At 45.6% G+C, this 17,780-nt stretch overlaps 1 protein-coding gene across 4 annotated transcripts in view; it reads right to left on the bottom strand.

Moving 5' to 3' along the window:
- Positions 1–8,057, bottom strand: part of LOC115097331 (COBW domain-containing protein 1-like) — a 158,663-nt gene extending 150,606 nt beyond the window's left edge. Inside the window, exon 1 of one of the 4 annotated variants that reach the window (XM_029613079.1) lies at positions 7,888–8,057. The gene's annotated coding sequence lies outside the window, so the exon portion shown is untranslated. The other 3 variants (XM_029613062.1, XM_029613053.1, XM_029613071.1) reach the window with 3 other exon arrangements.
- Between the last annotated feature and the right edge of the window lie 9,723 nt (positions 8,058–17,780).

A 17,780-nucleotide genomic window follows, 5' to 3' on the forward strand; every position in this document is an offset into this window, starting at 1 on the left:
CAGGAGTGGATATTCTGCTGGCCATACTGTAAGACAAAACAGTCAGATCTTCGTGAAAGACAGGCCCCTGCTGCAACACATTCCTATGCAGCAGAAGACGGAGGGTGGAGTCTTCACAGATCTGCATACCATTTATTTATTTATTTATTGGCTTTTTTTTATACCGACAATTGTGGGTACATCATGCTAGTTTACAGAATAACTGAAAGGGGGAAAAATACAAAAAAAACAGGGGGGGGGGAAGCAGCAAGGAAGATAAAAGAAGAGAGCACAGCGAGGGAGAAAAACAAGACAGAGAGAAAAAATAGGAACAGTACCTGATGGAGAGCAAGGTTCAGAGGTGGAAGAACAACTGAAAAATAATATATATAATATTGCAAAAATATACATTCAAAAAGGTAATTAAAAAGTCAACCATTGCAGATTATTGCAACCATTGCAGATTATACCAAGGTCTCCTGGGCCAATTTGATGCCATCAAGAGCACCATCCCCCTGTGGCCTTCCACCCTTCAAACTATTCTGCCCAAAATAGGCCATGGGAGAAAGCCATACAGCATCTTGTCTTCCGGCCAGGCCTGCAAGAGAGCATCAATACCCAGGGACTTCGGATCTCTCCTGCGACTGAAGAATTCATGAACTTTCGCATTGCGAGACGTCACCAGCAGGTCTAGAAAGAGGCCCCAGCGATCCACTATCAGCTGAAATGCCTCGTCCGACAATACCCATTCTCCAGGGTCCAGACTCTCTCTGCTGAGAAAGTTTGCTCTTACATTGTCTTTTCCTGCAATGTGTGATGCTGAAGTTGCATTTCCACCCATTCCGTAAGTTGATTTATTTCTTGCAACACTTGCTGGCTCTTGGTTCCTCCCTGCTGATTGATGTAAGCCACTGTTGTTGCATTGTCCAACATTACCCAGACCGCTCAACTCTGCAGCTTGTCACTGAATTGCAAGCACACTAGTCTGAACGCCCGGGCTTCCAGGCGATTGGTGTTCCAGAGAGACTCCTCTGTATTCCAACGCCCTTGTGCCGATACTTACTGACAGTGACCTCCCCAACCTTGGAGGCTCGCATCTGTTGTGAGTACCAACCAGTCCGGCGATGTCAGGAAAAATCCCTTTCTCAGGTGATCCGCTTACAACCACCACTGGAGGTAAGCGCAGACTTCCATTGGCAAGTGAAGCTGAATTCAATAGTCCTGAGTCTGTGGGTTCCAATGAGACATCAGTGAGCGCTGAAGTGGACACATATGCGCCCTTGCCCACAGCACCACTTCGAGGATCGCCACCAAACTGGGCACCTGTAGATAGGACCATACTGTCGAGCGTATAGTGATCAGCAAGAGACGCACCTGAGGAGTCTACTTCTGAATACAAGCTTCTGGCAGAAAAACTTTACCCTGCTTTGTGTCGAACCACACACCCAGATACTCCAATGACTGAGATGACTGAAGACTGCTCTTGGCCAGGTTCACCACTCAGCCAAGGTCCTGCAACAGGGATATTACCTTGTGGGTCATCAAACAGCAGTCTTCGAGAGACTTGGCCCGAATCAACAGGTCGACTAAATACAAGTGTACTAGGATCACATCCTATCTCAGCTCTGCCGCAACTACCACCATAATCTTGTGAAAGGTTCTGGGAGCAGCTAGACCAAAAGGCTGAGCCTGAAATAATAATGGCACCCCAACACCGTGACACACCGTGACATAAGGTGTTCCAATCGGATAGGAATATGGAGGTACGCTTGGAGAGATCCAAGAAAGTCAGGAATTCCCCCGAATGTATGGCCGTTATCACTGAGCACAATATTTCCATACAAAAATGAGTTACCCGCAATGACGGTTGACTCCTTTGAGATCCAGGATGGGAAGAAAGAAGCCTTCCTTCTTGGGCACAACGAAATAAATGGAATATTGCCACATATTTTTTTGAGATGTGGGTACTGGAACCACAGCCCTCAGACTGAGGAGCCTTGACAGTGCAGACTCCACTGCCTGCTTCTTCTGCAGGGAGACACCATGAACTCATCCCGAGGAACACTGCGAAATTCCAGCGCATACCCTTCTCGTATCACTTCCAGGGCTCACTGGTCCGATGTGATGTTGACCCACCTCTGATAAAAGAGAGGCGGCTCCCTATCTTCTATTCTCAGGGGTGGGTCGGCAAACCTTCATTGAGAGGCTCTGGAGGTTCCATAACCCGAGCCCCCGCCCCGCTTGTGCTGTCTGGGACAAAAGGACTGAGATCTACCAAAAGGCCAAGTCCTCTGAAAGGTGGTTCCTCTGTAGGGACGAAAATGCTTGGAACCCTTTAGAAGACTACTCATACCTAAGGGACACTAACTGCTTCTTATCTTCCAGCAACTGAGGAACCGGAGATTCGCCCCACTTACTGGCCAGCTTCTCCAACTCACTTCCAAACAAGAGCGAGCCTTTAAAGGGCAATTTCATACGATTAGCCTTGGAGGTCGCATTGGTAGACCAATTTCTCAGCCATAACTGGCATCTGGCCACTATTACCGAAGCCACTCCCCTGCCAAGGTGCGGACCAAATTGCAGCCTGCGTCTACTAAAAAGACAGCAGCTGGTTCTATATCTGCCCTAGAATTCACAACAGAGTCATCAATTCCCTGAGAGAGAAGCAAACAAGAGTGAGCCACCAGGGAACAACAGGAAACTATCTGCAATGTCATTGCCACTGTTTCAAATTCTTGTTTAAGGATGGCCTCAATTCGCCTATCATGCACATCCTTCAATGCTGCTCCTCCCTCCACAGAGAGGGTCGTCCATTTAGAGACGGCACAGACAAGCCCATCCACTTTCGGAAATTGCAAGTACTCTCTCACCACTAGATCCAAGGGGTAGAGGCCTTCCAAGGTCTGACCCCCTTTAAAATTTGCTTCCGGGGGATCCCACTCAAGATCAATTAATTCTTGAATGGTATCCATAACCGGGAAAAAAGAAGAGGCTTTACGCAAAAAAACCAAAATGGGATTTTTCTTTCGTTCAGACATGGAATCTGCCCCAGGGACTCCCACCATCTTCAACATCTGGGAGATCAGAGCCAGCAGTTTATCTCTATGAAAGAACTGCAACATAGTCTTATACAGTTCCAATCCTGGGGGGGGATTTCCCCATCCTGCAGAGTCAAGATCTGCATCAACATCAGTGCTCTCCAGATTCCTGTCAGAAACACTTTTAGCTCAAGGTGTACTTCAGTGCTTAAACGTAGTACCGGAGAAGGGAGAGGCCACTGTCTGAGGATCTGGTCTGACAGGATTGGACGGGGATGAGGATTGTGCCTGAACGAAAGATTGTAACCCCTGAAAAAAATTCTACCCAGCAAAAGGTAGAAAGATCCATACCAAAGCTCGGAGGTACTTGTGTGATGACCACTGAGCTGCCATCCCCTTCTGAGGAATCAGTCAAGGGAACTCCAATATCAGGCATTCCTCCTGACACATCTTTACTCATAACCTCATCAGGCTGGGAAGAACCCAGCTTAGTAAAATCAGAGGAAGGTAATTCTCCCTGAGCTTCTTAACAGTGGTGGCACAAGTTAGAGGGTATGCTAGGCTGAGATGCCCATATATGACAGGCTGCGCCAGGGCAAGGCGCCATTTTTTTGTGTGTGTGCGCATTTAAAATTTGTAGGTGCCCAGGAGTTAGGCACTGCAATGCTAAGCGCCCCAACTAAGCACACACAAACTCAGCCAATTAGTGCACCCAGAATAAGCACACATCCAAACCAGACATCCCTACAACCTAGATGTCCAACTTAAGCGCCTAAAAATCTGGAAGTACAACTTAGACACACGGCACCAGAAATTTCGCTGAACCGACATCCAGAAGAGGGCAGCCAAACGCATATGCAAAAGTGCGCAAAAACACTTTTGTGGCCTACCATACGGCGCGCAGCAGAAAAGCCTCAGAGTGGGGTCTAGCTGAAAAAGGCTACTCAACCAGTGAGGCTGCCCTCATCCCAAACTTCCCTTGGGTCAGAACGAAAGTCGTAACAGTGCATTAAGCTCGGAGACCAAAGAAGGGGAATCTCTGAAAACAACCCACCTTCATTGTTTCTATAAGTATTTTTATTTTTTTTTTTTAACACTTAGGTGACCTCAACCCTTCCCAGTTGAATACAGAGATGGTCTCCGGCTGCAGGGGAGGGGCATATGCCATCATCACCACACTCTGCTTCCTCCACCTGCCTTATTTAAGCTGTACAATCAGCTAAGTCCACACCAGCTGAAAAACCAGCTACCGGACCAAGGCACACATCTGAGGTACCATGGAAATCACCTTAGGAATTCTCAACTGGGAGAGGGGCCCATCTGATATCACCACAGGAGAGCGGGGCAATCAATTTTCCTTTCAAAATTCTCCTTCTAAAAGCTGAAGCAATCCCCAGAAGGGAGATGCACTTTCATCGTCTGCTAGAGACAGAATACTAGCAGGCTGTCACTGCAGGACTGTGTATATATATATATATATATATATATATATATATATATATATATATATATATATATATCTTGTGACATCAGTTTGCTCTGTCTCCATTTGCTGGTAGAGTTGCATGACCCACTGCTCCTGAGTCCATCTGTCTACATGCTAGGAAAGTTACTGTTGATTAGAGTTGTCTCTTCATTGTCCAGTTTTATTACTATGGCTTAAGCCAAACACCACTAATTTGTAAAGCATTTTCTCTAATTCTGTATCTATGTGAAATAAACATTTATTTTTCATATAAATCATTTTTTAAATTGTATTTAGCTCACACCTTTTCATTGGTAGCTCAAGGCAAGTTACATATGGCATCTGAATATACTTCTGTATCCCTAGAGGGCTTACAACTAACAGCTCAATACTGTAAAGTGCGGCCGCGTTTACCCCGCTCCTAACTCGCGTTCTACTCACTTTCCGGCCGTGTTAGCCCTTCCTGCGATACACTATCCCCTTTAACCTACTCCTATCGCATCCTAAAATCCCCGGGCAACCCCTTCCGCACGCGGCATGTATATTGCATGTAAACGAGGGAATTAGCTATTCCCTACCATCCAGTAACGCGCGCCCCGACTATCCCTTTTTTACCCTGCCGTTTTGCCGCGCGTTTAACCTGCTAACTTACCGCCTACCCCTACCCTTTCTCCCCTTCCATCCCAAGTTTATTTTCCTTGTTTTTTGTAACTTTCCCTCTCCCTTTTTCTGATTCACTGTATTTAAAGTTCAAGGTTCTTATTGAAAATATTGTTTTTTACGTTACGTTATGCTTTACACTCCTTGTTATTTGTAAACCGGGTTGATGTGATGCCTATCATGAAACTCGGTATAACAAAAACAATAAATAAATAAATAAATACCCCTGCGTTAGAGGCAGGGGTAAGGGTAGGCAGCAAACTTTCCCCCAGCCCCCGCTCTCCTGCCCTGGCCGCGTCCATGGGTGCCGGTCTCCGGGGCAGCCCCAGTCCTCTCCCCTCCTCCCGAAGCAAAAAAAAAAAAATTGCAAGAGAGAGAGGGGAGAGGACGGGCAATCCTACGCTCGGGATTGCCAGTCCTCCCTCCCCTCCTCCCGAGGCAGGCGCGAAAAGCAGCCTTGCTCCGGGAGGAGGGGGGAGGGGACTGGCAGTATAAAGCGACTTACTTTTTGCAGCCTCCCATCCGGACATTGGCGAAGACGACCGCGGCTCCCCTCTCCTGCCTCCAGCTGCTCAGGAAGATGGACGTCACGTCTTGAGCGGCCATCAGCAGAAACGGATCGCGGCTCCCCTCCCCTGCCTCCCGGCAAAGATGGACGCCTGCACGGGGGAAAGCGGCCCCTGTGCGTGCAATTGGCCGCTCAAGACGTGACGTCACGACGTTTGGCGTCACGGCATGTGACGTCACGTCTTGAGCGGCCAATTGCACGCACAGGGGCCGCTTTCCCCTGTGCAGGCATCCATCTTCGCTGGGAGCAGCGATCCGTTTCTGCTCATGGCCATCTCCCCCGGAGGGCTGCAAAAAAAAAAAAAGTAAGTCGCTTCATCGCTTTACACTGCCAGTCCTGTCTCCCCTCCTCCCGGAGCAAGGCTGCTTTCGCGCCTTGCTTCAGGAGGAGGGGAGAGGGCTGACAATCACCCGCCTGCCGGCTCCCGCCTCGATGACAGCCCGCCGGATGAACGCACGCCCACCGGCTCCCACCGCCGCCGCCTGGATAAACGCACGCCCGCCGGCTCCCAGGAGGGGGGGAACCATCCACTTCCTGGTACCTGTCATTTCAAATGACATTTGAAATGACAGGTAGCAGCGCACCCAGGATACTGTATAGGCGCTGTATTAAGCGCCTATACAGTAAAATGTGTTGCACGGGCCTAACCCTTCGCCTAACGCTTCGCAGATGCGGCTTGCATTTGCAAGCAATTTGAATAGAGTATCGAGCGGTATGTGAGCAGGACTGTGCGTGCGGGGAACGAGGGTGTGCCCGGCACTGCCGCACTCTTTCTAACGCGGCCTTGCTGTATCGACCTGTTAGTTTGTACCTTAGGCATTAAAAGGTAAAGTGACTTGCCCAAGGTCACAAACATCATCACAATCAACCCACTGTTCTAAACACTAGGCTGCTACTCCATTTCCATAAATCCAACATTAAATATATTTTAAAATGTGTCTACTCCATGAACGGAACTCATACAAAGTGCAAAATGCTGTGGACTGTGTAACCACAGAACTCCTGGGAACCAGAGAGCCCTATTTTCTCATATCAGCTTCAGTTTTCAGCTAGAGTGCAGACAGCTAGAGAGTACACTTGGGAAAAACATTGGGTTCCTCTTACTCCTGCTCCTCCTATAACATAGTGTATATTATTAAATACAGAAAATGTGAATTAATATGCTACATTGATGAAACCGGGCAGACATTAAAAGCCAGAGTTAATTCACACAGACAAGATCAACCACCACAGAGAAGACCAAAGTGACACCAACACATTTCGGAATGAAACCACTGATCTTATGACCCAAATATTTAAAGAGAACATTTCAAACAATTCAGAAACAAGGCTTTAAGTTAAAATAAACACAAAAAGAAAATGATTCAAAGACCTAAGTTTCCTAGCTCATTAGGAATTATTCAGTTATACTGTCACCTCCTGATCAATCCCCCTACTCCTCCCTTCCTAGTATTATTGGAATGCCTTTTATGATTCACTTATATTTTCTGGTAAATTCACTTATATTTTCTGGTAAATGTCAACTTTTACTCATTTTAGTTTAACCTGACCCTAGGCCCCCCAAACCTGACCCTAGGCCCCCCAAACCAGTCAAGAAATATTAAGTTAGTCCAATAAAAAGTTATCACCTTGCATTTTTGTTAATTTTTATTTCTGTAAATTATTGGCTGAAAGATGACATTTATTCACTCACAATCCATGCACTAAGTGTGTGTGTGTGGGGGGGGGGGGGGGGGGGGGGGGGGGGGGGCTGCCTATATTCAAGGCACTTTGATTCCCATCCTGCACATCTCCACCAGTCCTCCAGAGTCCCACTACTCACTTTCGGAAGGGAGGCAGTCGGTTATGTTATCAGCTAAGGAGAAATAGTTAATAGCAGGGCCAGCGAAGGAAGTCTGCTGACTCTCCATTTGCAGTTCCCTGCGAGATTTGCTATAGGGGTTTGTGGCTGCTTGCAATCCCCGCCTAGAGAGCGAGAGCACAGAGGGAGATCTGTCAGCAGCAGCAGCCTGATGAGGTCGCCTTTGGGCTACTCGGCCGCTGCTCTGCTTCAGTGTTGCCAAGTAAACGGTTTCCACGCCAAACTGGGCTGCTTTTTTTTAAACTTATAGGTAGTTTGTATTTCTGCAGTGGGTATTTTACCACGCTATCGCCCACAATGAATCAATACTCTTCACCTCCTTGCTTCTACATTTAGCACCAGCGAGCACTATGGGAAAGCGGGCTACAATCAGCGGTCCGGGGACGCGCAGCAACACGAAAAGCGTCGGAAGCAGCCCGCCGAGAGCCGGCTACTAGAATCCAACCGCTGCTTCCGGTCCTCGCGGCGACTAATCATGCTGCGCATGCTCCCTACAGGCTGCTGCTGCTGCTGCTGCTGCTGCTATTTCCGGTCCTGTGATAGTGCTGCCCTTGCGCTTTATGGGTAATCCCTGTTCCTCTATTCTACGTGCAGGGCAGGCTCTCATGACTGCAAAAGCAAGCACGATTTGTCTTTTCAAATAACGATGGGCACAGATAACGTAACCAGAAAGCGATAAAAAGCGTCTAGTCATCTTTTTATTGCGGGTGGTATTATTTTTCTCTTTCATAACTATACTGCGTGAATAAGCTCCAAGTTACTGCCCGAGCGTTGATGGGGAGGGAAGAGGGAACTGGCAGGCACCGGTTGGGGATGGAAGGCCAGAGGGCCCTGGCGAAGACGAGGGCGCGCAGAATATGCTGTGAGAGCAGCGGGATCGAGAGCCAGACGGAGCGGTGGGTGCTGGGGTGAACCGATTATAGGTTCTCCACCTCTCGGTGACAGCGCGAACACTTCTCTGTAATTGACGGGCTGTTGGCCTCCAGTTGCTATGGGAATGTAAAGCCCGAGCATAGCCTTGTGGCTTATTCAGTCTACAGGCAGAGAGGCACAGCTGTAGATTTGGGACAGAAGTGTCCCCATCCCATCCCTCATGCTCCAGGTTCTAGTGCTGAATTAGTCTTTTCAAAGGTGTCAAAATAGGTTTCTCAGAAGTTATATTGTATCTCATCTTCTTCCTTTCCTGAATGGTGTCAGAGCTTAGGTCTGGGAACAGAGCTATCTTCCAATCCTTATATGTCTTAGCATTCAGACAGGTTAATCCACACCAGTTGGTTATGCACCACTATCAGCAGATGGAGATGGATGAAAGCTGACATCATGATATATATATATATATATATATATATATATATGAAGGGGTCTGAACGCTTCAACCTGACAAAGGACTTCATGTACCAGAATTCCCTGCTTCATGACGGGTTTACTTACAGTCTGCAATACAGCTGTAATTAGGACATTGAGAAACTCTCTGTCAGCACATTGCACATTTTCATTTTTTGGCTTCGCTGTTCTTATTCTCTGATAAGCTTTCACTGCTGTAACCTAGATTAGAACAATGGATGTATTATGTGATGGGCTGTATTACTGCAGACTCGCGAATTCCTTTCCAGAACTGCAAGTCCCAGCAGCCTCTCCTGCAGAACATGGGAGAAGTTTCACGAAAGTTCCAGGGTGTCTAGGGAGGGGGTCAGTAGCCCCTTCAGCCGGAATATGCTTGCTCAGCAATGCTTAGAACGCATGTGTAAAAGATAAGAACTGTAAAGTGCATAAGAGTCTGCTCCTGAAGGGGAGGGGCATGCAGTTGTACTGAGCCTTTGTCTTAGCTGCATCTTGCTGGCAATAAAAGTCTATCTTTACGGATGATTGTCTGGACCTCCTTACTGACTAAAAAGAGACGGTTACATATATATATATATATATATACATACATACATATACACACACACACACACACACCCCTGCACTATCTCACCAATATTCTCTGTCTCCAGCAGATGGTGGACATGCATTTCCCTACAGGGGATTGCTTATTTAAAAAAAAAGGAGAAAGATGATTTATGCATCACGTCTCCTGAGTTGAAATCTTATGGTCAAGTTCATCTGAGGTGATATCACATGATCCCACTCTCAGTCAAGTGATTTGGTCTGGTAGCCAGTTTTCTGGCTTGGGCTTAGTTGCCAAGAGAGAACAACTGAAAGGCTAGCAGATGCAGGAAGCCAAGCATAGCGGTGAGGGCATTAGTCCTCTCCCCCCGCTGCCAGAGACCGACTCTATATTCGGTCAGGACAGGTGGAGTTCAGGTAAGAGTTAAAAAAAAAAAGAGAGAAGTAGAAGGAAATGAGAGAGAGAGAATGTTAGGGATTCCTCTTACCCCTCTTCTATTCTGGTCTCTGAGACTTGGGCCAATCCGACGGTTGCTCTGCCTCCATGAGATGATGGGGAGTTGCAGCAGAATGGCCTTTTTGCTAGGTCCCGTTCTCAGGCTTTCTGATTTGCCACGTGATAAGCTGCGGTGGCTTTTGTGCACTTTTTCTCTGTGCAGGACTGTACTGAAGTAGTGTCTGACATCAGTTCATGACTGTGCGTCCAGGCTGAGCATCTGTCCGGGCCGCATGGAGGGGCATACAAGTTTTGAGCTGTAGTACACACTTACTTGGGCATCCCGTACTTGGTGTCCTGGGCTTGGGCGGCCCATACTTGAGCATTCCATGCTTGGGCATCCTAAAAATTTAGGGGTACTGTACGGGTTTGCTTTGTATAGCCGCACAGTTGTTGTGAGTGTGCTGCTAGTGGACGTTTTTATCCATGGCGCTGATAGTAAAGGAGCCTAAGCGCCTTGCAATTTACACTGCTGCCATATATAGATATATATATATATATATATACTGCTGCCAAATATGCGATTATGCCATATACTACTGCCATATATACTGCTGGCATATATGCGATTTACCCTGCTGCAATACAGTTTGGGATTCCCTCTAATCTGTCAGTGCTGTTCAGTGGGCTCTGGAGTGATAAGGGAAGGCTATGCAGCCTTCTCTGCATCCCTAGGGATGTCTTTATGGCGTATTTCTGCATCTCTCCGCAGAAGAGGCAGGCAGTGGAGTTTATGTTATCCAGGCTCCTGAACTGACGGGCCGTGATTCCATTGCCCAAGTCACAAGAAGATACAGGCCATTATTTTATTTATTTAATTATTCCCGAGAAGGAAGGTTCCTCTCACCTTATTCAGGACCAAAAAGGGGGTCAGTCATCATTGGCGAGTGACTCAATTCCATATGGAAACCTTAAGATTGGTGATAATGGCAATACCATCAGGGAAATTCTACATTTCTGGATCTGTCAGAGGCATATCTTCGTTCTCCCTTATGGTTGCCGGGGCTCTTATGGAACCTTAATCTGGTTCTAGAACTTTTGGTCAGGTTTCAATTTTTGGCCATTGTATTGCCTCTACTTGAGGTTTCTGAGTTTGAGGATGGTGTTATCATGGCAATTTGTTCTGTGCGTGAAGTTTTGTGCTGCAGGCTGTTCTGTGAGTTTCACCAGCGATGGTCCAGCTTCTGTCTATTCCATCTTTTTGCCAAAAGTAGTCGACAGCTTTCACTTGGATCATTCAATTTCCCTTCCAATGCTGGACAGGGAGATAGAGAGGGATATGTTGTGGATCTTGGATGTGAAGAGGCATCTGATGAGGTAGTTGGAGGTTTCTAAACCTCTCAAGAACACTGACCACCTATTTGTTCTACATGGTGACAGTAAAAAGGGTGATTTGGCGTCGCGGGCTATGAAAGCCCACTGGATTAAGGAAGTTATCACAGTAGCATATGTGAATATTGAGCAGCCATTATCTAGATGGGTTAGGGCTCATTCCACTAGGGCTCGAGCAGTGTCTTGGGCAGAGCTTTGATTGTTGTCTCCTGTCGAGTTTTGCTGAGCTGTAACATGATCCTTCATTCTTTATTTATTTATTTATTTATTTATTTATTTTGTATACCGACATTCGATCGAGATATCACATCGGTTTCCAGATAACTAAAGGAATAGGGTGATAACAGCCCTATTTTACATTATAACATGGAATTAAATAGATATAAGAATATTTTACATTATAACATGGTAATAAATATAACAAGAATATTTTACATTATAACATGGTAATAAATATAACAAGTTGTAACAGAACTAACAGGAGTACATGGAACATTAGACTATAGTATATAACATATGTACATAAATGGCTTGTTGATGAGGATAAATTATGGTAAGGAGAGCAGGGAGTGTAGAGGGGGGAGGGGAGAGAAAGGGATGTGTGGGAGGAAGGTAGTGATAGGGAGGGAAAGGGTGGTGTGAGATGCTTGTGTAGGGAGGGAAAGGTGTGGGGCGAGATGCTTGTGGAGGGGGCATGGAGTGGATGTGCGATTGGGCGGGTTATGTGTCGGGTGGGAAAGCTTTTAAAAATAGCCATGTTTTGAGGTGTTTTTTGAAGACTTGCAGTGAAGGTTCGTTTCTGAGACAGGTGGGGAGGGTGTTCCATAAGGTGGGGCCCGCTATTGTTATGTCTCGTTTGCGGGTGACGTTGAGGTGTGCAGCTTTGAGATTGGGGACGGCTAGGAGTCCAGTGTTGGTGGATCTGAGAGTTCTTTGAGTGGGGGTAAGGTTGTATTCCGTTGTTTAGCCAGTCCATTTTGTTGTTGTTTATTTTTTTATGCATGAGGGTGAGGGTTTTATACTGGATTCTTTGTGTAATGGGTAGCCAGTGGAGTTCTTTGAGCGTGGGTGTGATGTGAGGGGATTTTTTGTTGTTAGAGATGATTCTGGCGGCAGCGTTCTGTAGAACTTGGAGGGGTTTGATGTGTATTTCTGGTAGTCCGAGGAGGAGGGAGTTGCAGTAGTCGAGTCTTGACAAGATAATTGATTGGAGGACTGTTCGGAAATCGTGCTCTTGGAGAAGGGGTTTGAGTTTTTTAGTGTCTGCAGTTTGAAGAATCCATCTTTGATTGTATTGGAGATGTGTCGTTTAAAGTTGAGTTGGCTGTCAATTGTTACGCCTAGGTTTCTTGTGGACGGCGTGAGTGAGGTTTGTGAGATTTGTGGCACTCCCGGGTTGATTGAGTTTCCTGGGTGGTCAGAGGGGGTGCACATGAGTGGATAGGAGGGATGGTCATCGTGGATGTGAATGATTTCTGTTTTGGCTTGGTTGAGACATAGTGATAATTGAGATAGTAAGTGGGATAAGTTTGAGCTGAGTTTGTTCCATTTTTCCATAGTGAGTTGAATGGAGTTGTTTATGGGAGTAATATTTGTATGTCGTCTGCATAGACAAAGTAGGTGAGGTTTGCCTCTGATAGGTATTTGCATAGTGGGATGAGGTATATGTTGAAGAGGGTTGATGATAGGGAAGAACCTTGTGGGACTCCATGAGTGAGGGGCACTTGTGAGGATTCAGATGAGTTCATCTTGACGATGTAAGATCTGTTTGAGAGGTAGGATTTGAACCACTTGATTGTGGTGTCTTGGAGACCAATTTCTTTAAGTCTGGTGAGGAGTGTTCTGTGATTGATGGTGTCGAAGGCGGCTGATATATCAAGAAGTATCAGGAGGAACGATTTGCCTTTGTTGCGGCCTTTGAGGATGGTATCGGTGAGGGAGAGGAGGAGGGTTTCAGTGCTGAAGAGTTTTCTGAAACCATGTTGTGCAGGCTGAAGAACATTAAAGGTTTCAAGGTGGTCTGTGAGTTGATTGTTGACTGTTTTTTCGATGATTTTTGCTAGGAATGGGAGATTGGAGACTGGTCTGTAGTTTGCTGGGTCGGATTTGTCGAGTTGAGGCTTTTTGATGATTGGTTTGATGATGGCGTTTTTGAGTTTTTCTGGGAAGATTCCTTGTTCTAGGGATAGGTTGATGATGTAGGTTATTGGTTTGACAATAATCTCTCTGATGAGTTTAGGGTTTTGATGGGGATGGGGTCTAAGGGGTGGGATGCAGGGTTGGTTTTTCTGATGATAGGTTCAATTTCTGTGGTAGCAACGGGAGTGAATTGTGACCATGAGTGGATAGGAGGGGGGGTGTCAATTAAGTCATTGTGGGTTTGGGGAATCTTGGCAATGATGTTGTTGACTTTATCCTTGAAGAATTGTGCTAGTTTTTCACTGGAGATGTTGCTGGAGTTTGGCGTATTGTCATTTTGGATGGGGTTGGTAAGGTCTTTGACATAGGCGAAGAGGGTCCTTGGGTTAAATTGGTAATCGTGAATTCTTGATGTGTGGAAATTACGCTTTGCTGTGTTAAGGTCAGTTGTATAGTTGTGTAGTAGTGTTCTGTATTTGTCTTTCAGGTTTGAGGTGGGGGTTCGTCTCCACTGTTTCTCAGTCTGTCTCAGTGTTCGCTTTGAGGTTTTCAGTTCTGGGGTGTACCATGGTGCTCTTTGCTTTGTGGATTGTTTTATTTCCTTTTTTATCATGGGGCATAATGTATTGGCTATGTCTGCGTTGATAGATATCAACCGTTGATAGATATTTACCTTTCTAAGTATTACTGCCTGGATGTGCAGACCCGGGAGGGCGTAGCCTTTGAACATGTGATGCAGTTTGGACTGAAGGCAGCCTCCCGCCCTATTTGGGAGTAGCTTTGGTAAATCTCACGGATTTGGATTAACCTGTCTGAATGCTAAGAAATGAGAAATTAATACTTACCTGATAATTTCCTTTTCATTAGCGAAGACAGGTTAATCCAGCTTCCCACCCTTGGCTGCAAATCTGTGGTGCTATTGTCCTCCTGAGTGGCTGAGTTTTCGGTGATGACTGGTAAGTATCAGTTTTCAGTCCCTAGATTAGTGATGTTCACTCTGTCAGAGTTCAGTGTTCTGGAGATCCAAGATGGCTTCCGACTAGAAGGATGTGTGAGAGGAGCCCTCCCGAGTTTGGAAGAATTACCTGAAAAGAATGCCGCATACTAAGCGGAAGAGGAAAATCAGAGTGGAGACCCCGACTGCACCGATTCTTACCCCTTCTCAACCGTTATTCGGGGGTTTCTTCACACTGCGTAGCACTGGAACCCTGGGAGAAGTGTCCGCTGTCGGCGTCGGGGTGGAGCAAATGGCGTCGCTGGACCTTCACATCTCACTGAGCCCTGGGGCTCCCGTGATGCCTCTGCCACCTCATCTCGCACAGACTCTGGATTTGGGCGTGACTAACCGACTGGAGAAGTTGGAGCTACTCGACCCCACCGGGAGAAATCTGAGGGAAGAAGGAGCGAGATCCAAGGCCAGTGGAAATGGTGGCATGTTTGAAGGAGATCCGCTGATGTCTACACCGGAGGAGCAGAATGACCGGGTAGAGGCCCCAATACAGAGCAGGAACGCTGTCTGCAAGGAACAGTGAGTGCAATTACTATCTCGAGCGAATTTCAGACACCAACAATAACACTGGAGAATGTGTGGTCTCTAATGGATTTAAAATCATCTATTGTGAGTTTAAACACGACTTTGTTGGATACACAGAACCGTGTGGTACAGATAGATCCAATGGTAGCAGCACATACTGAGAAATTACAGGGCCTTGAAAATTGGGTCAGTCAGATGGAAAAAGTCCAAACAGGACTGATTCAAGGTGAATTGGTGAACAGCAGGAAAATCGAGACTATGGAAAATCAAGCAAGATATAAAAATCTAAGAATTCTTAACTTTCCCAGTGTTAAACTTATATCTCCTTTTGAGCAGTATAAAAAATATATGGTTGACAATTTACAGCTACCTCCGGATGAAATTCCGCCAATAGCGAAGATATTCTTTGTGACATTGGGTAAGAAAAAGAATAATGATACTTAGAAAAGAGATATCCAACAACATACTTTGAGTAATATCACTGCTTTTTTGGAACAAACAATGGATGAGCAAGTTGAATACCATGGAACTTTATGTAAAAGATTTGTGCATGCTATAGATAGAGATAAAATATTAAAAATGTCCCTTAGAAATAGAGATAAACCATATTTAGGGCAAAAAATCTGGACTTTTCCTGACATAGATAGAACTACACAATTACATAGGAAGAATTTTCTTCAGATGAGCCAAGAGGCCAAGAATCTCGGGGCTTAGATAACAACTTATTACCCCAGTAATTGTGTAGTAAAATACAAAAGTGAAAGGTTTGTGTTTTTTGAACCGCTTGAGATGCGTAAATTTCTTGATGTACGTTTACCTAAAGATACCACTGTATCCGGATCACAGGAGGTAGTAAAGAGCGTTATTCACCTTCTAATGCTTTACCTGGTTTTCTTGTAATTTGCTCAAATGTTCAGCATTTTGGATCTCCCTATTACTTTATAACAGGAGTATTACCTTAAGGTATATAAGGCTGTGGGGTGGATGTTATTCCTGAAATTACTTTTTCTTCTTGTATAATTTTATGTTGTTCATCCAATATGTATTGCTTATGTGTATCGTATAATTTAACCCATTCAGTGACAAGCTGTAATTGCTGTCTATTATGATTAAAAGCATAAAAAGAGTTCAGTGTTCCCTGTTATCTAACTGCTTGAGTGGTTATCTGTTGATAGTTAAAATCAACTTTCCTGAAAATTCCAAGATCAGTCCCGACAAGCAGGTTTTATTCATCCCTACCAGCAGATGGAGGTAGAGAACAAAACTTTGGGCCCTGCCACATATACGAGAGTCCCACCTGCACAAAGGGCAATAGGCTGCCAGAGGATCGAAAGTATGGCCAGAAACCTTTCTCTTCTCGGCCTCGCTTTCGTGAGTCCAGATATTTTTGTCAGACGAGGCCTTTGGGGGCCTCGGCCCCAAGACAGTCCTCGCATAGGCAACAGTCCTTTCGAGGGGCTGGAAGGTCATCTAGAGGCAGATCCACCCAGGATGCGGGTGGCAATAAGTTCTCACAATGAGATCCGGCAGGTTCCAGCTCAGTGTAAAAGGGCTTTAGTACATTCTGCTTGTCTGGACTGATCTGGGTATGTTCAGGAAAGGAAAATTGGTTCTTACCTGCTAATTTTCGTTCCTGTAATACCACAGATCAGTCCAGAGGCCCACCCTGAGGATCTCTGCCGAAAGACTGCTTGGTCTACTGGTGTATTTATTTGCAAAGCAGATTTGCCATTTTTTGGCTTCAATTTCTAGGTTTAGCGTTTTCTGCATGGTTATCTAGTTGGTCAGGGGTATCCATGTTGGGAGCCTCATTCGCTCTTTATTTTTCTTATCTTGGCTTGGGTATCGATTAATACTGAGGGACTGCAGGTGGGACTCTCGTATATGTGGCAGTGCTCAAAGTTTTGTTCTCTACCTCCATCTGCTGGTAGGGATGAATAAAACCCGCTTGTCTGGACTGATCTGTGGTATTACAGGAACAAAAATTAGCAGGTAAGAACCAATTTTCCTATTATTAATCTGTCTACACTTGGCTTTTGCAGAGAATACGGGTGGGCTGATGTCACTGCAGGGCTATATATACCATGACGTCAGCTTTGCTCCATCTCAATCTACTGGTAGAGGTGCATAACCCACTGGTGTGGATTAACCTGGTTTTCACTAAAGAAAAGGAAATTATTAGGTAAGTAGTAATTTCTCAATCTACGTGGTTAGCTTTCCAAGCACGCTGCAGCATGTGCTCCTTTTCTTAGGAATCAAGCCATGATTGCCCATGGCATATTGTTATCTATCGATTTTGGTTTTGTTTCTTGGTAAGCCTTCACTCATCTTAGGAAGCACTCCATTAGCAGATTTTGAATAAAAATCAGGAGGTCCATTTCTCTGCCTCATCTGGGATCCCAGGGAACATAAGGTTAATGCATAGATTCCTGTTCTTAAATTTATCCATTTTTGACAACATCACCACGACTCTCTCTGAGGCAATGCAAGGAAGCTAAGAACCTGGATGTTCAGACAATGCCATGCTAACATGGTAGCAATTTGATTATTACAGATTTTTGTGGTTAGACAAGGGAAGGGAAGCATAATGGCAGTAATCTATGTGCAGGATCTTGTATGCCTTAAAAGGAAGAATACAAATGAGGAAAATGACAAATGCTAGATAAGAGTTGTTAAGAGGTCAAACCTTATAACGGACAGCTGGAATTATTCTTAGTAGAATGGGAAGAAATGACTGGGCAGATTGGATAGGGTCATTGATCTTTTCTTTCAGTCATCTACATTTCCTATCTGAGTATTGTATTCACTGTGTTCCGACTGC

Source organism: Rhinatrema bivittatum, chromosome 1 (genome assembly GCF_901001135.1).
Source record: "Rhinatrema bivittatum chromosome 1, aRhiBiv1.1, whole genome shotgun sequence".
Lineage (NCBI taxonomy): Eukaryota > Metazoa > Chordata > Amphibia > Gymnophiona > Rhinatrematidae > Rhinatrema > Rhinatrema bivittatum.